Consider the following 15,802-nt stretch of genomic DNA (forward strand, 5'->3'; position numbering starts at 1 on the left):
AAGTATGCCAGGCACAGAGGGGCCCTGTGATTGCCTTTAATGTTACAAAACTCTCCCTACTGAGGTAGGTTCATGATGTTCTTTCTACACATGCTTCAGTGAAACAGCTGCCTCATCATCCTCAAAGCTGGTCACTTCCCCTTTTCTTGGTTTTGTTAATATCGCCCAGTGCTACCATCTTCTCCTTAGAGCGACCATAGCCATCAGGGCTGTGTTCCTTTCGCCTCTCTTTTTCCTCCTCTCAGACTGAAACTGTGAATAATTTAACCAAATTATTTACCAGCTACAAATTGAAGATGAGGGTAGTTTCAATAGTTTGAACACATAAATGGAAATAAATGGCACATGCTTCACGTTTCTTTTTGGGCAAATGAAGAGGGATGGTTGTATCAGGTCGCCATCCTTGGGGCTCACGGCATGTTTGGACTGAGCTTACGGAACACAGGGCTGTGTGCTGCAGGCACTCCTGCTATCTTCCTGGCCCCCGTTACACTTTCTATTTTTCCCTGTCTCCTTCACATCTTCAAAACATTTCACCCTCTAAAACCACAAGGTTGCATTTTAGTTTATTGTTGAACGAAGGATCTATTTCAGGTTTACATCCTGGACTTTGCAGTTAGTCGGACCTGATGCATTATCTGTCTTAGCTTTTCAGTAAAAGCTTTTGATGTAAATTTTCTATTAAGGAAAAAACTGAATGTGAGGGAAAGCAAACTCTTAGTTACAACTGAGGGTCTATCTTAGAGGTGGGAACACAAATAAAGTGAAGAAGACTCTTAACCCAGCTTTCCTTCGCTGCAGCAGGCTTGTGTCATGGTTAATGTAGCATTTACGTTTAGTGGTAGAAGTATGGGGTATACAGCTCCAGCCTCCTGCGTCGGAGGTGGTGTTTGTAAGAGTAGGCCTCCCTGTGTGACCTGTGCACCTCGCTTCCCCCTTCTGTTCTTCAGTTTCCTCACCTGTGAAATGGGACAATAAAAGCGACCTTCTCAGAGTTATTGCGAGGCTTACTGGGTTAATTCAAAAAACGCTTCAGACACCCCCCAACATTCAATAACCATTACCTGATATTGTTGTTTTATTATCACATTCCTGCAAGTTACGTCAGTACATGTGCATATAGCAGACATTTAAGAAATCAATGCATCAGAACCTATACATCCAAATGGGTTATTTTCTTCCTCAGAATGGTCTTTGGTGGAAGGTAAGTGCTGATTGTGGTAGTGCTGCCTGTGCAAGCCATTTTGGGGATGCCTACCCTGGGATTGCCTGTGATGGCTGTAAAACTGCATTCTTTAAATGGCTCCAGTACTGGCCAGTTTTCTGTTGCTTGAGTGAATGTGGGTTTGAATTTTATTTTTCTTTTCTGTTTTTCTTTTCTTTTTTTTTTTTTTAAGCTAAAAGATATTTGGAATCAAGTCAAGTGAAAAAATGTTTTGGTTTAAAAGCTTATCTGTAAAGTATACTCACAAGCATGGTCATTGGACCACACTAAATCAAGTTTTTGGTTACAACATGCAGATTATTTGGCTTTGGCTTTTGGGAACCAATAGTTCGTGTCTACTTTTTGCTGAAGCGACTGCTCCATGCGTGGTTATTTTGTCCTCAGAACCATCTTCCTGTGCACCCTCTGCCACCTCTGGAAGTGGAACATCACAAACACTTTGTTTCAGGGGTTCACTCACCCACAGGTTACATCCCTACAGAAACTCCTTTTCCCTTGAATCGGTAGGATTATTTTCTTCTTCACTCACAGATTTGTTTTTACCTCAAGCCCTTTTGTTCTAATGGTTAGCAATTTTTTGCAACTAGATATGTAACATGTATATCTACTCGCCTTGGCTTTTTAAAATAACTTGACTGTCAGGCCTGCTGTGCAGACGTGCTGGAGCACACGGTCTCATGTCTTCCGTCTCCCTTCCTCCGGGTGCATCCCCCCCCGCCCCGGATTCCAAGTGAATGAAAATCAGCCTCTGATTTTAGAGTCACTCCTAAGTCAGGTTGCCAGCCCTGCTGAGAGTCAGTTTTTCCAGCTGCATGTTGTAATGGAAAATCTGTTTGTCTTGAAACATTCACTGCTCTGCAGAATGTCAACACTTGGTCTCCAAGATAGTTTGGGTGCTGACGTAACTCTCCTGTGCTATCTGGATCGTGGCAGATCACATGTGGATGCCTAATGTCACTTGTGTCCTGTAGGCACTGTGTGTGGGTGGGGGAAATGGGTTCAAGTCTAGACACTGCTGGCATTGCCTTTGGTCTGAAAAGCAGGGAAGTTGCATGTTAAAAACAGTAAAAACTGGGAGATTAGAAAAAACTTTCCTTTCTCTTTTTTCGCCATTGGCATTACATTGCAACAACTAAAACCTCCAAAACTTGCTTGAATGGTTGCTGAAAAATAAAAACCAATTAACAATGAAGAATTGGGGCTTTCTGCATAATATACATCATTGTGATATATATAATTTATAGATAGCTAGAATTTTATATTTTATGTATAATATATGTAACATGTACATATAATATACGCGTTATACATAATATACATATATAGTTTTATACATTTGCTATATTAAATATATATAGCTTTCTGTTTTCTCACAAACTTTTCTTTATGGCCCTTAAAACAATGTTTTTGGTTTTTAACCATTTTACTTTGACTCGTGTCATTTATAAATCCTCACTCTTTTGACCTTTATTTTTTATGGACAAATATGCCTATTTCCTGCTCTAGCCCAGATTGTTGAGATTATAGAAATTCTAGTTTCTCTTCTCTTTCTTAGTCTTTCAGGTGTCTCGTAATCTTTTCTTAAACAGATGTCCAAGAATTAAATGAGTAGCAACACTTCAAAACAGTGATTTGTAAATGCATACGTGCATCAGATCTTTTTGAATTTATAATTTTAAGGGGAAGATTAAATGTACTTCCAGCCATTTTAGACACACAGAACCCAGGAAATTTTGTTTATACCCCTGTCTTTGATGAAGTGCAAATCTTTGAAGAATGAAAAGCGGAAGTTGTAGGGTGTGGTTGGTTGTCTTCAGCTTTCTTTCCCACAAGGTCTAATTTGGTTGCTGGAACTTCGAAGCTGTGCCTTGAAAATCTGATGTTAGCGGTGGTGGCTATGGGAAGATGTTAAGAAAAAAATAACAGTTCCCACCAGGGTGATTTTAGGCAAAGGTGTGAGACACGCAGCCTTTTCCACGCCTGGATGCCAACATCTCGAACTTTTCCTATTAAAACCTGTTTGTAGGGAAGAATCAGAAACCCTCCTTGAAGTGAAATAACTGTCAGTTTTAGTGCCTTTGTCCTAGGAGATTTGTATTTTGTCAGAAAAGAAAATGTCAGCTCCAGGAATAAAAGTCCTTTTTTTAGGTGGATAAGTCTGACAGTTTGGTCCTAGTCATGACTTTCGGAGGCTCTGCTCTGGTTCTCTTGGTAAAATATGAAACAAGCCTTTTTCCCCTGCCAAAACCTCCCAGGAGTGGATGGCCCTATTACAGTTTCAAGGATCTTGGCCCCATCTCCTGGCCTTGAATCCAAGTCTGGCAACTTACAACAGCTCTGTGCACTTAGAGTATGACAGATGGAGCTAGGTGGTCCCCATTCCCACAGCCGAGGGATGTTCTGGGAGGGGCTGAAGATCACTGTATAGGCAGAGCTCTGAAGGGTCAAATTAATGCCCCTCGTGAGGACGTTAGGGCATGTAAGGTACTTAATCTCCAAAGAAAGATGAAATTATATTGATGCGTCATACTTAACAAGGCAGGAAAGCTCAAAACCTTTAGGAAATATTTTCAATAACAGGAGTTTTCTTGTTGCTTGAATTAAGTTGCTACAAGAGGTAAAAATTGCAATAAGTGCTGTAATTTAGAAAATCAGAGACTTATATGATAATGTTTTGCTGTATTAAGTCTTTACAGGTGTAGCAGCATAACTCTTATAAAATTTAACTGGATTGGAAAGCAGAAGATACGGAATCAATGTTTTTGGTCTTTTCTTCTTCTGTGCTGCAACCCCCAGATATTCAAATCTTCAGTCTCTCTTAAGATCTCCAACCGCGGTTGGTCCAGCTGCCTTGCAGAGTTTCCGGTTGAATGTGTCCAAAGCACTTTTATCGCAGCTGCATCTTGGTCTTCTCCCTTTCTCTCATCCTCTATATTCTCTCCCAAACTGAGTCACTGTTGATTCTGTCTTCAAAAATTATCTGAAATCCACCAACTTCTCCCCAACTCTTTGCCACCCTGCTGGTCTGTTCACTTGGGTGACTGCACTCACTCTTCTACATTTACTGGGATTCTTTCCCATCCTCTTTCTGAAATGAAAATCTGCTACCCCCCATCCCCCCAAAAAGCCCAACCCAAAACAAAACCGGGAAACAAATAAACTGGCATTACCCAGCTTTCCCATGATGCCCATGATCTTCAGTTGAAATCAGGATCTCAGAGTCCCACGTGACCTGGCTATTGCCGGCCTGCCCTGGTCCTCTTCATTCCCCCTCTCCCTCTCCGTGGTCCAGCTATGATTGGCTTGGTTTCAGCTCCTCAGAAATAGCATTCACTTCTACTTTCCTCCCCACTTCTTAACATTTTGTGGACTTCTATTTTTTCTTTGGTTCTCCCCTTAAAATACCATTTTGTCAGGTAAAGCCTTAGGTTAGAGAGCATCTTCTTTTATTTATTTCTTTATTTGGCCACGTCGGGTCTTCATTGCAGCACCCGAGATCTTTAGTTGCAGCATGTGGGATCCAGTTCCCTGACCAGGGATCGAACCCCGGCCCCCTGCATTGGGAGCGCGGAGTCTTAGCCACTGGACCACCAGGGAAGTCCCGAGACTGTCTTCTTGCATCATGTCCATCCCATTGGTAGATTTATCACTCTTGGTATATCCCTAGTACCTAGTGTAGGGTCTGACATATAGTAGGCACTTAGTCGTATTTGTTGAATGAAGGAAAGTAGTGGTGTTTACAAACAGGTTTAGTGCTCCTGAATCTGAGGTGTGGCATGTCTGGTCTGTGTGTGCACAGATGCCACCCCTTTTCTCACCTGTGCTCGAGGCAGACACTGCTTCTCTGTTACGGCTCCCTTCCCCCTGGGCTGGCTTTCTTAGTTGCTGTCTAGGCAGCTGTTTCTGCTCTGCTGGTCCATCTGAATTGGCATGTGGCATGAAACCTCTGCCATTTCCAGTCTAGCAGAAAAAGGCATAGCATTCCAGATGTGTAGGTTCTTGTCTTTAGACATTTGCGTAAACTCGTTGTGCCTTAGTTTGCGTGCAGTCTGATGCAAGTAATTAGATGGTAATGTAAGATATGCTTTCATGAAGATAGAGTAACAAACACTGAAAAATTCGTAAAGCTTATCCAAATTAAAGGTTGTATAGTTACATTCAGTGTGCTTTGTATAACAAATACTCATCTTGTGATCAGGCACTTATGTGGAGAATAAAATGTAATTTTTTAATGCATGTAAATGTAAGTTTTAATTGCAAGCTTACCATATCTGTGTATGAGTCCTTTACAACAGGGACTCTAATTTTCTTTCAGAATTAAGTTATCTCTTGTTAAGTTTTTATTTTGCTAGTGAAAAATACATTTCAAGGAGATAGAATGTAAAACCTCACGAAGATGCTAGTTTTTTATTTAGTTTACTGTCATTGCGTGGCAGCGTTTCATAAAGTATCCCCATGGATCCCCTGTATCAGGAGCACTTGGGGTTGGTTAAATTGCACATTCCTGCCTCCACAACTTAACTGGATTAGACTTTCTGAGGCCTGGAAATCTGCATTTTAAATAAGCTCTAAAAGTTTGAACACCACAGCCATATAATACCTAGTATATAGTGTGGTATTAGTAAATATTGAGTAGGATCTATAAGAGATGTCTCATTCACTAACCTCTTCAGTCTTGCCTGAGCATAACAGTGACATCAGAAAATATACCGCTGCCAATGCTGTCCAGTAAAAGGTGAAGATATTGATGGTGGCCGAGGTCGAAACCAGTCAATGACCTTATTCAACCAGAGCACCAAAGATCAACAAGGGCATTGTTCCCAGAGGCTTAAACACACTGGCCCTCTGGGCACAATGGTCCTTTGATCACAGCTGATGTGGGCAGAAAGGAACCAGGCAAGGCTCTGGTCCCCTCGGTGCCTAGTGAGGGCCAGTCCTGCGGTGAAGGGGCAGTGCTCCTGGTCTAGTTCTCTGGAGCGGCCCAGCAGGGTTAGGCTGGCAGTGGCCTTCACCTTCAGCAAGACTCCCTTATTTCCTGCCCTCCCTGACTGCCCAGGATGCAAGGAGAAAACTTGCCCCGAATCAGAAGGCAGAAACAATAACAGCATTTTAAAGTTGGCATTGCCGAGTATGTAGGATGTGCTTTACTTGCAGTAGATCATGTAATCAGCTTAAAGGAGGGGCAGTCCAGGGTGCTGGTGAGAGAGCATTTCACAGCAAACTTTAACCCTGGGCTGGACCCCTAGGAGAGGTTACAGCTGTCTCTCTCCAGTTCCTATCCAGTTCTCGCTCTGCACCTTTAGCCTTCCTTGATGTCCTTCGACCCTTTATGGTACTTAGAGCTTGCACAATTCCGTATCCAGATTAATAATTATTTTCTGCCATTCCCTAAGTGTTCATTCTGTCTCACCAAAAAGAAACAGATTCTCAGTGAGTGATGGTGTCCTCCCCACCGCCCCACCCTCCCGGCCCTGGCATTTAGAAACCTGTAAGGACATTCGTGGTTGTCACAATGATGAGGGGTGTGCATATTATTAGCGTTGAACATCCCGAGGGTGTGGATACTAAGCGCCCCTTGGTCCTTGGGACAGTCGCACACAATGAAGGATTGTCCTGTCCAGAAAGCTAATGTACCGCCACGAGAAGCACTGGAGCTCTTTGGGTTTGCCTGCATCTCGTTCAGTACTTCCTTGAGCATAGACCCAGCGTTTATTATGTGATGAATCTGCATGGCTTAATAGATGCAGTACTTACTGGGAAAATAAACAAATGGGTGCAGCCATCTTCCTGGCTGGCAGTTGTGCTCTGATAGTGGAGCCATCACTCTTTTTGGATTCTGCTTTGCAGCTTCGCCCTTCCCGATGGTACACTGTGGACAAGAGTTATGACCCAGACAGTAATTCTGAACTGCTGCTACTGTTCCACTCAGGAAGCACTCTGATGTAACAAAATACCACCGTCCGTTGTCCCACTGACACCTTGGTCTCATAAAAATAAACAGGAGAGGGCTTCCCTGGTGGCGCAGTGGTTGAGAGTCCGCCTGCCGATGCAGGGGACGCGGGTTGGAGCCCTGGTCTGGGAAGATCCCACATGCCGCAGAGCAACTAGGCCCGTGAGCCACAGCTACTGAGCCTGCGCATCTGGAGCCTGTGCTCCACAAGAGAGGCCGTGACAGTGAGAGGCCCGTGCACCGCGATGAAGAGTGGCCCCCACTCGCCACAACTAGAGAAAGCCCTCGCACAGAAACGAAGACCCAACACAGCCAAGGATAAATAAATTAATTAATTAAAAAAAATAAACAGGAGATGCTAAGTAAATTGTTACATCATGAGGGGGGTGGGGACAGGGAATCCAATATTTTTATCACAGACACCATCCCAGGCAAGTGCTCTTAACAGTAGGAGGGTTCGAGATTTGGAGGGATATGTTCTGAGCTCCCAAACCTTCTGGAGTTATTTTGCCTGTGGATCAGAAAGCTACTGTGGGGAGGAAAAAGTTTTGAACTAAGGATCAGACCAGGGTCCTGGAAAATTTGCTGCTTCGTATCAGTCATTCAGTTAGAGATACCAGAGAAGTTACAGATGAATAAAAATTTAGGAACACAAAAGAGAGGGTGACATCAGATCTTATTTTAAAGGACTAAGAGTTAAGCCAGAAAGCTTGTTGACCTAAGGATGTCCAGTAGACTATGGGATTTGAATATCTTGAAAACCAGATAATAATTAGACTAACAGTAAAGGCAATAGGAACAGACTGGGGAAATGCAGCTACAGGAAGTTGAGAGAAATGGCAAACTAAAATGAGTCAGAGGGCTGGTTTTTCCCTTCACAGTCTCCTGTGACCAGTTGAGAAACATTGTGTTCTTCCTTTGACTCAGTGAGCCTACTTCTAAGAGTAATTTCTAAGCAAATGAGTAGAGCTTTGTTCAGAGATTCAGCTCTGAGTATGCTTAGTGAGCATTGTTTGAAACTGAACATTGGAAGCAACCCAGATGGCCCCCCAAAGGGCCTTGGATGAACACGTTATAATTCATCTATATAATGGAATATTCTATAACCATGACAATGATATTGAGGAGAAATATTGACATGGGACAAAATGTATGAAAAATAGGCTATAATAGAATATATAAGGTTAATGTTTCAATAAAGAAATATGTAAATATAGAGGGAAAAACCAGGAAAGGCATTAATCAAAATGTTCACTTGGAGTATCTTTAAGTGGTTGAATTCCAAGTAACTGGAATTCTTTCTTAGGGCTTAAGTGCTTAAAATGTTTAATTTGAACATGTGTAATTATTTTTGTAATTAAAAAGTTTAATACAATAAATAAAAACATGATCAAATTATTAAAGGGTGCTTTGCCAACCTGTTATCCAAGTACTTCAATATATAATTATTTTTAAATCCAAACATTACTGTAAGTTCTAAGAAGCTATTAGTCCCTCACATTTTATTCTGGATTTAGTTGAGCATTAGCACAGAGGAAATGAGGGTTCTGATTATGAGGAATAAATGTGATTGGGGGTGAATTAAAGAGTGGGAAGAAAGAAGGGATATATCAGTATAGTTAAGAGGAACATAGATAAACTAAGTCTAATACTTTAATAATGACTACATTTGCCTGGTTTGAAGCTCTGCCTGGGAAATTCCCTGCTAAACATCATCATACACATCATACATCATCACTCTTAGGGTGACTGGGGAACACCCGCTAAGCCTAGGCTTGGCTCCCTTGCCCCAGGAGTGGCTGAATCAGAGATGTGAGAGCCTCAGGCGCTATAGGTTTCCAGCTAAAGGCATAGTCCATGGTAGGCTTCCAGTTCTCAGAGGTGAGGCCACAGAGCTCTATGAGTGAGTCAGCCCATTGAGAATTTAGGTCTTATTTAAAGGAAATACCTTGCAGCAGCATTTCTTAGAATATATTCTGTGGGACACTATTCTTAGGAGAAGGCCCCATGGGGGAAAACATAAAAAGGGGCGGGACAAATAGGTGTGTGAAAGGAGACAGGTCAGCGTGTCCCGCAGCCCCTACGTCCCCACTTGCATCTCACAGTTAGTATACTGAGGCTCCAGGTGTCTTGCCTTAAAGACATCTTTTGGGTTTGGGTTAACCCTGAGCTTACTAAATTTAGTTAGCTATAGATTTTTTTTTTTTTTCCTCATGAGGATTTTAAAAAACTGTTTAGGCGAAGATGGATATTCTTATATCCTCTTTTGTTCAGAGGACCTTCATTCTAGCTAGAGTTTACAGCTGAGAGCTTTGAGTATACCCTGTGGGCGAGGCACTCAGAGAAATACAGAATCTTCTCCACCCATGTGGGGTCTGCTCACTCTTCTGGGAACACTGTAAAGTGAGGCCTAAGTTCACATAATACTGAGCGGTGTCTGTCTAGTTTGGCGATCTGCATAGTCTAGGATTCTGCTTTCGTTGAAATCTCAAATGACAAAGGTTGGCAAGAAATACAAAATAATGTTAGTGCCTTGTCCCCTCTCTTCTAATTTCCCTTCGGTGAGTGTATATTACTCCTCCTCCCAAAGTTTTATTAATAAAACAATGGGCATACAGTATTTCCAACCCAGTGCCTCTTGGAAGGAACAGGGGAGACAGGCTGGTAGTACACTCTGCAGAGGAAGGGTCCCTGGCTGCCACGTCTGGCAGCTCTCTGCTCTCCCACGTTGGCGGGAGGAGGTCTGGAGAGCAGAGGGGCTTGTGAGCCAGGGATGACTCCTGCGGAAGCCCCTCAGGACCTGGGGATCCTGAGGTATCAGGAAAGCCAGAGGGGCGGTGAGGCTGGGAGCTGATGCTTGCAGGGGCACTGCCACTTCCTCGGGCTGCTGGGACTCTGTTGCGGCGGGGACACATAAGCAACTTGTTTTTTTTTTTTTTGTTTGTTTGTTTGTTTTTTTACATAAGCAACTTTTTAAGTCTGGGGAGGTAACTCTGAGTTAAGATTTTGATTTCTTAAACTCCATTGTAGGGCCCCAAACTTGGCAGACCAGCAACACAGAGAGAGAGTATAGAAAAGAGAGATTTTCAGTAAAAATTGTTTAGGCTTCTGATAAAAAAGACGCTGTAGACCCTTTAGTAGGAGAACGCTCATCTTGTGAAGGTGTGGCCAGTGATACACGTGGAGAATCCACAGAAGTGCGAGTAATGATAACGCTGGACAGTGCGTCTTTTTGTTTGACGTGAGAGCATTGGTGATGCACCTCAAACAAAACCAGACCTCTGGGAGGTTGACTGGGGTCCAGCCCCCTCTGAGGCACATCATGGAACCAGGCTCCCTTCCTCCGGCCCTGCAGCCCTCACCTTCACGGCTCAAAGCTCAATCACGTCCTCCTGTGGCTCCTGTAAAAGGAAGTGGGCCAACAATGGGTTTTGACCCAGGGGATTAAAAAGTTAAACTTTTCCGAGTTTAGCGGAGGAGCAAAGAATTTGTCCTGTTTTTGTCAAATGAGATCCATCTGGAGAATGAATTAGGAGAAAAATATTCTTGAAAAATAAACTTTTAATTAAAACTTTCTTTTTCCCCTTCCAAGGTGCCAGTAAAACAAAGTGGAATACATTACCCACAAGGCAATTTTAGATAAGAAACTAAACATTTAGATGCCTCTTCCTTTCTTTAATAATTCTACACTGATTTGGTTCCTGTCACAAATGTGGGTGAATAAGATAAATGATCCTGGTATGATCAGCAACCTTTATATTTTCTGTCTGCTGAGAATACTTAAAGCATAGACTCTAATTTTGTAGATGGAATGAACCTTAGAAAGTCAGTTTTTGCTGAACATCAGAGTGTAGATTAAAGATAACAAGGACACTCATACAAATTCCCAAGAACCTAACTCTCCAGTCACACTCAACACTGGTAAAGGGATGGAAAGGAGCATGAATATCATTCCTGCCAAGTGGTCTTTTTACCGACAGATGGGACAAAACCTCTCCCTCCCCATGAGTGATGTTTTCACTGTGGTGCTCCAAACAGGCACCTCTTCTTAACAAATGTTTGACCTGTTTCTTATGAATAGCCAGGGCACAAATAAAAAAGACTGGACATTTAAAAAAATGATATTTGTTGTTTTTAATGGTGAAAATGATTCATTCAGCAATGTCTGCATGCCTCCCATGACCTGGAAGCTGTTCTAGTTGCTGTGGTTATAAAGGTAAATAAGAAAGGCATGAAAACATTATTCTGTCAACTTACTTGGTATATTTAGCCTATTCCTTTCCTGTATTTACATATTTTTATATTATATTATATTTAGAAGGATATTTTTGTATCCTGTTTTCCTCATTTAATATTATATCTTAAGCATTTCTGCATGCATATAATTTTTAATGGCTGCATACTCTTCTGTTATGTGGATATTTCACAATTTCTTAAACCATTTCCCTGTTGTTGATCAATTAGGTAATTTTGAATTTTAGTCGTGAAAACATGATAAACATTGATGTATAAAATTTTATCCTCATTTCTAATTATTTCCTTAAGATAGGTTCAAACTGGAACTGGGTCAAATGGTATGAACACTTTTAAGGGTCTTGATACATGATGCCAAATGCTTTCCTGTATGGGGGAAAGTAGTCATTTCACTTTACCCTCATTTCCTCATTAGCGTAGGTTTTTTTTGGTCTTTTTTTTAGTGCTGATGTATTAGAAAAACTTTTGGATTGGTTTTTTCTGGAAGGTCTTGTTTTGGGGACCAACTTCTCTGTGACACCTTCCTGCCCAATGTGTTTTCAGTCATCTTCTTTAGGACTTTTAAACTTGATAGAAGGAAAGGGTGTTTATTTCTATATTGTCAGTGCCTCCCTGAGTACCTTCTCTGAGGTACACTTTAATATTATACTCATAGTAAAAATATAAGAAACCACATGACAATGCTGCTGCATGTATTATATAAGCCATTGCTAAAAAAAGATGATCCTGGGGGGGTGGGGGGTAGGGGAGGGATGGATTGGAAGTTTGGGGTTAGCACATGTAAACTATTATATATAGAATGGATAAACAACAAGGTCCTATTCTATAGCACAGGAGACTACATTCAATGTCCTATAATAAATCATAATGGAAAAGGAAAAAACAAAAGATGCTTCTGTTTCTCAGTATCTAGGGGGAAAGGCCTTTTTCTGTTCTTCCTTTAATCAGAATTATGTGGACTGCCTCATTTCCCTTTTTGCTCTGCCTATTAGAAATGTAGAAATTTTACTGTTCAAGTACACCAACAGCATTATCTTGTGGTTGGAAAATCAACCACATTCATTTCATGACTTTATATTTGTGACTTCCAAGTGCATATGTGTCTTTTATCGAACATTGCCTCAAATCTTTCCTGCAGATGGGTAGCATGTAAATAATTTAATAAAATGAACTGCTGATGATGGTGTGATGCTTTTAGATAAACAATTCATTTGGCTTATATCTTTAAGGTTTTGGGACAGAAAATTACATACAGTTTTAATTGGCTATAAGATAAGGCCAGGGATTTTGGAGGAAACATTAGGGCCAGAAAATCCTGATACAGCTTATTTAAACACTCAAGCTGTGTATGTATTTAGCAACCAGTATTATGGTGTGGCTGATCATTAATTGAGAAACTTCTTATTTAACTAGCGTACATTAAAGTAATGTGCAGTTTTTCATGGGGGTGTGATGACATTTGAGGAGCATGATGACTATTTAAAGTACTTAGTACATAGATGGATTGTGCTGCTTTATTGCTTTAAAGAAAATAATGAGGATTGGACAAGGAAATTGCAAAGGACTTTGGGAAAAGAAAGATCCTTCCTCACATGTGGGATTGAAATGCACAGCAGGCTTAGTCTTGCCCTCCTCTGCACCCTTCTCCACTCAACTCGCTTTGCCAGAAGCTCTAATTGTATGGTATTGTAATTATTTGTTTACAGTCTGTGTCTCTATTAAACTCTAGTTGGCCCAGTCTTGGTCTTCTTTGTGTCGGCTATATCTAGCACAGTGCTAGCAGTAAATTTTTCACATGTGTGATTCATATTTCTGAAATAGCAGATTAGAAGGCATATTTTAGGCCAGTAAGTATTTCAAAATATTGGCAAGTATTTTGAATAGTTAAGGGGGGCTGGGAGGCATTTTTTTGCCCCCAAAGTTTAATATGTGTTCCTTCCAAAAAAAAAATCAGAAAATCTGAACTCCTAATATCCTACATTTCTTAAAATTATTCAGTTGCAAGCAGCATTTTGGTGCTGAGTCCTGCTTGAATGGGCTAAGTGATCCTTCCTTGGGCAGCCCTTCTCACCTTTTCTCCCCTACATTTTTTTTTTTGGCTGCGGCTTGGTTTGTGGGATCTATGTTCCCCCACCAGAGATTGAACCTGGGCCCTTGGCAGTGAAAGCGTGGAGTCCTAACCCCTGGACTGCCAGGGAATTCCTTCCCCTACATTTTTGTATTGTTCTGGGCATGAACATCACCCATATTTATTGAAGGCGTATGGTATACCCATCTGTGTATTGTGCTGAGGATACAGTGGTGATCAAAATGTGGACTCTGCTGTCAAGAATGGAGTTCATATTCTGCAAGTATTAGAAGCAGACTCAAGTCTTGGAATTTATACAGTGAACTTTCTTGTTGCTTTCTTCTTTTTCTTGTGGGCGAGTTGACACATAGAAAACCACAAATAAGGAAGTTCAGGAGTCACTGATTTGACTATGTGTGATAAGGATCCTCTGCTATAAACAAAATGAGAAAAGGATATTTCAATATACTTTTTCCTTCTTTAGTCTCACCCAGACACATACTTTGTGCTGTGCTGTCGATGTTCATTTTCACAGTGTCCCAGCTCTAGAACCCAATTTGTTCTTGTGGAAATTTAGTCACTTTTGGAGAGCCATAGCAGTTTGTAAATCACGCCTCTCTGATAACGTTCCCAAGGCCATTATGACTAAATTGGGTGATAGAATGAGATCTGTAGTAGTATGTCACTTTGATGGGTGACATATCCTAACCTTTCAGTGATTTGGGCTTCTTTAAAGCACAGAACACACCTTGGGGATGAGAGTTGGATTACATGGAATGTTGCCCAGTGAAAGTCCGGCGGGTGCCAAAGAAATGCTCTGTGGAGTGACTGCCTGATCCCGAGATACGTTCCTGCTTGCCTCACGGGTGAGTCGTCTAATTTTTAGCAATAGTCTCCGCTGCCTATTGTGGAGCCCAATCACTTAGTCTCTGGGATGCTCAGAATCCTCACCTGTAAAATCCGGATCATTTGACGAGCCTCTGAGTGGTTCTGAAGACTCAGTAACATCTGTGAAGTGACGGTTGCGCCACCAAGAGCAGAGTCGGCCCTTAGTATACAGCAGCCCCTCTTATCTCTTAAAATGGAAGGTTTTTTTATTCCCTAGCATTTAGAAACACAGGCTTATAATATTTTTAAGTTACAGTAGTTCATATTTATTCATAATGAATCCACAGTATATTTCAGATACTACAGATTGCATTCTTCTTGGTCTATTAAGTTGGTATTGTCTACTTGGGGTTTTTCCATATGGCTTAGGACTGAGTCTTGAAGCAAACCAGCAATTAGTTAATTAATTAATTAATTAATATTATTTTACATATATAATCCTTAGTGCCAAACACTAGAATGAAGTTTTTTGTATAAATTGTCTCATTTACTCCTCAGTGAAGACACTGAAGCACAGAGAAAGATCAAGTAATTTGTTCAAGGCTGTATTGGAGGACTTGGGATTGAAACCCAGGCGTGTCTGACTTCTAAGCCCAGATTCCAAGCGCTCCTCTTTCCCTTTAGCATGTGTTAAATCACTGAGAAGAGGGCCCTTCAGAGTGGCAGACACCAGTGCTTTATGGATGGCTTTTGGTCTGGGTTGGTATCATGTGCTTGAACAAACACATCATTCTGTAGTTAAAGGACTCGTTCTCTGTGTTAGGTGTAAAGATAGCACAGCTCACTCGTGAGCACTGCACTTTATTTATGTCCCTGCTGGGCCCTTACCATAGTCTGTCCTTGCTCTAGTTCTTAGTGGTCAAGTCTCGGAGGAGGCAATATATCGAGTGGTTAAGAGCCCAAGACTCTGAAATTGGACAGTCTGGAATTGAGTCCCAGCTCTGTCAATTACAAGCTGTGAAAGCTGGAGCAAGTTACTTATCTCTGTGCCTCAGTTTCTCATCCATAAGTTGGGGATGATAAATAGTATTTACTTTAAAGGGTTGTTGTGAGGATTAAAAGAGTACACACACATACACACACACGGCACTTAGGGTGCTTAGAACAGTTCCTGGCACATAGTGAGTATTCTGCAGTGTTTGTGGTTAATAATAAGATGACGGTGTTCTTTGAGCATAGCTATGGGCCATGTCATTTTTGTCTTCATATTCTGCACAGGCCCTGCCCCAGTGCTCTATACATGGTGGGCTCACCGTGAAACTCTGTTGAAGGAGTGGATGGATATGGATGGGTGAAATGGTTGAAGGCACGACCAGTTCTTTTTCATCTTGAAGTTGTATTTGCCTCATTGACATAAACTCTCTGTCTTGACTTTAATAGGATCAGAGACTGGATAACTAGAAGAGTTTGACCCAGG

General features: G+C 41.5%; 1 protein-coding gene across 4 annotated transcripts in view; it reads left to right on the plus strand.

The window, feature by feature from the left end:
• Window positions 1-15,802, plus strand: part of SGMS1 (sphingomyelin synthase 1) — a 292,102-nt gene that overhangs the window by 67,175 nt on the left and 209,125 nt on the right. For 2 of the 4 annotated variants that reach the window (XM_081223542.1, XM_081223545.1), the window contains exon 3: window positions 14,234-14,363. The exons of 1 other annotated variant lie outside the window; for it this stretch is intronic. The gene's annotated coding sequence lies outside the window, so the exon portion shown is untranslated. The remainder of the gene's footprint in view (window positions 1-14,233; window positions 14,364-15,802) is intronic. One more of the 4 variants, XM_081223543.1, reaches the window with a different exon arrangement.

This window comes from Mesoplodon bidens, assembly GCF_964165515.1.
Source record: "Mesoplodon bidens genome assembly, chromosome: 1".
NCBI lineage: Eukaryota > Metazoa > Chordata > Mammalia > Artiodactyla > Ziphiidae > Mesoplodon > Mesoplodon bidens.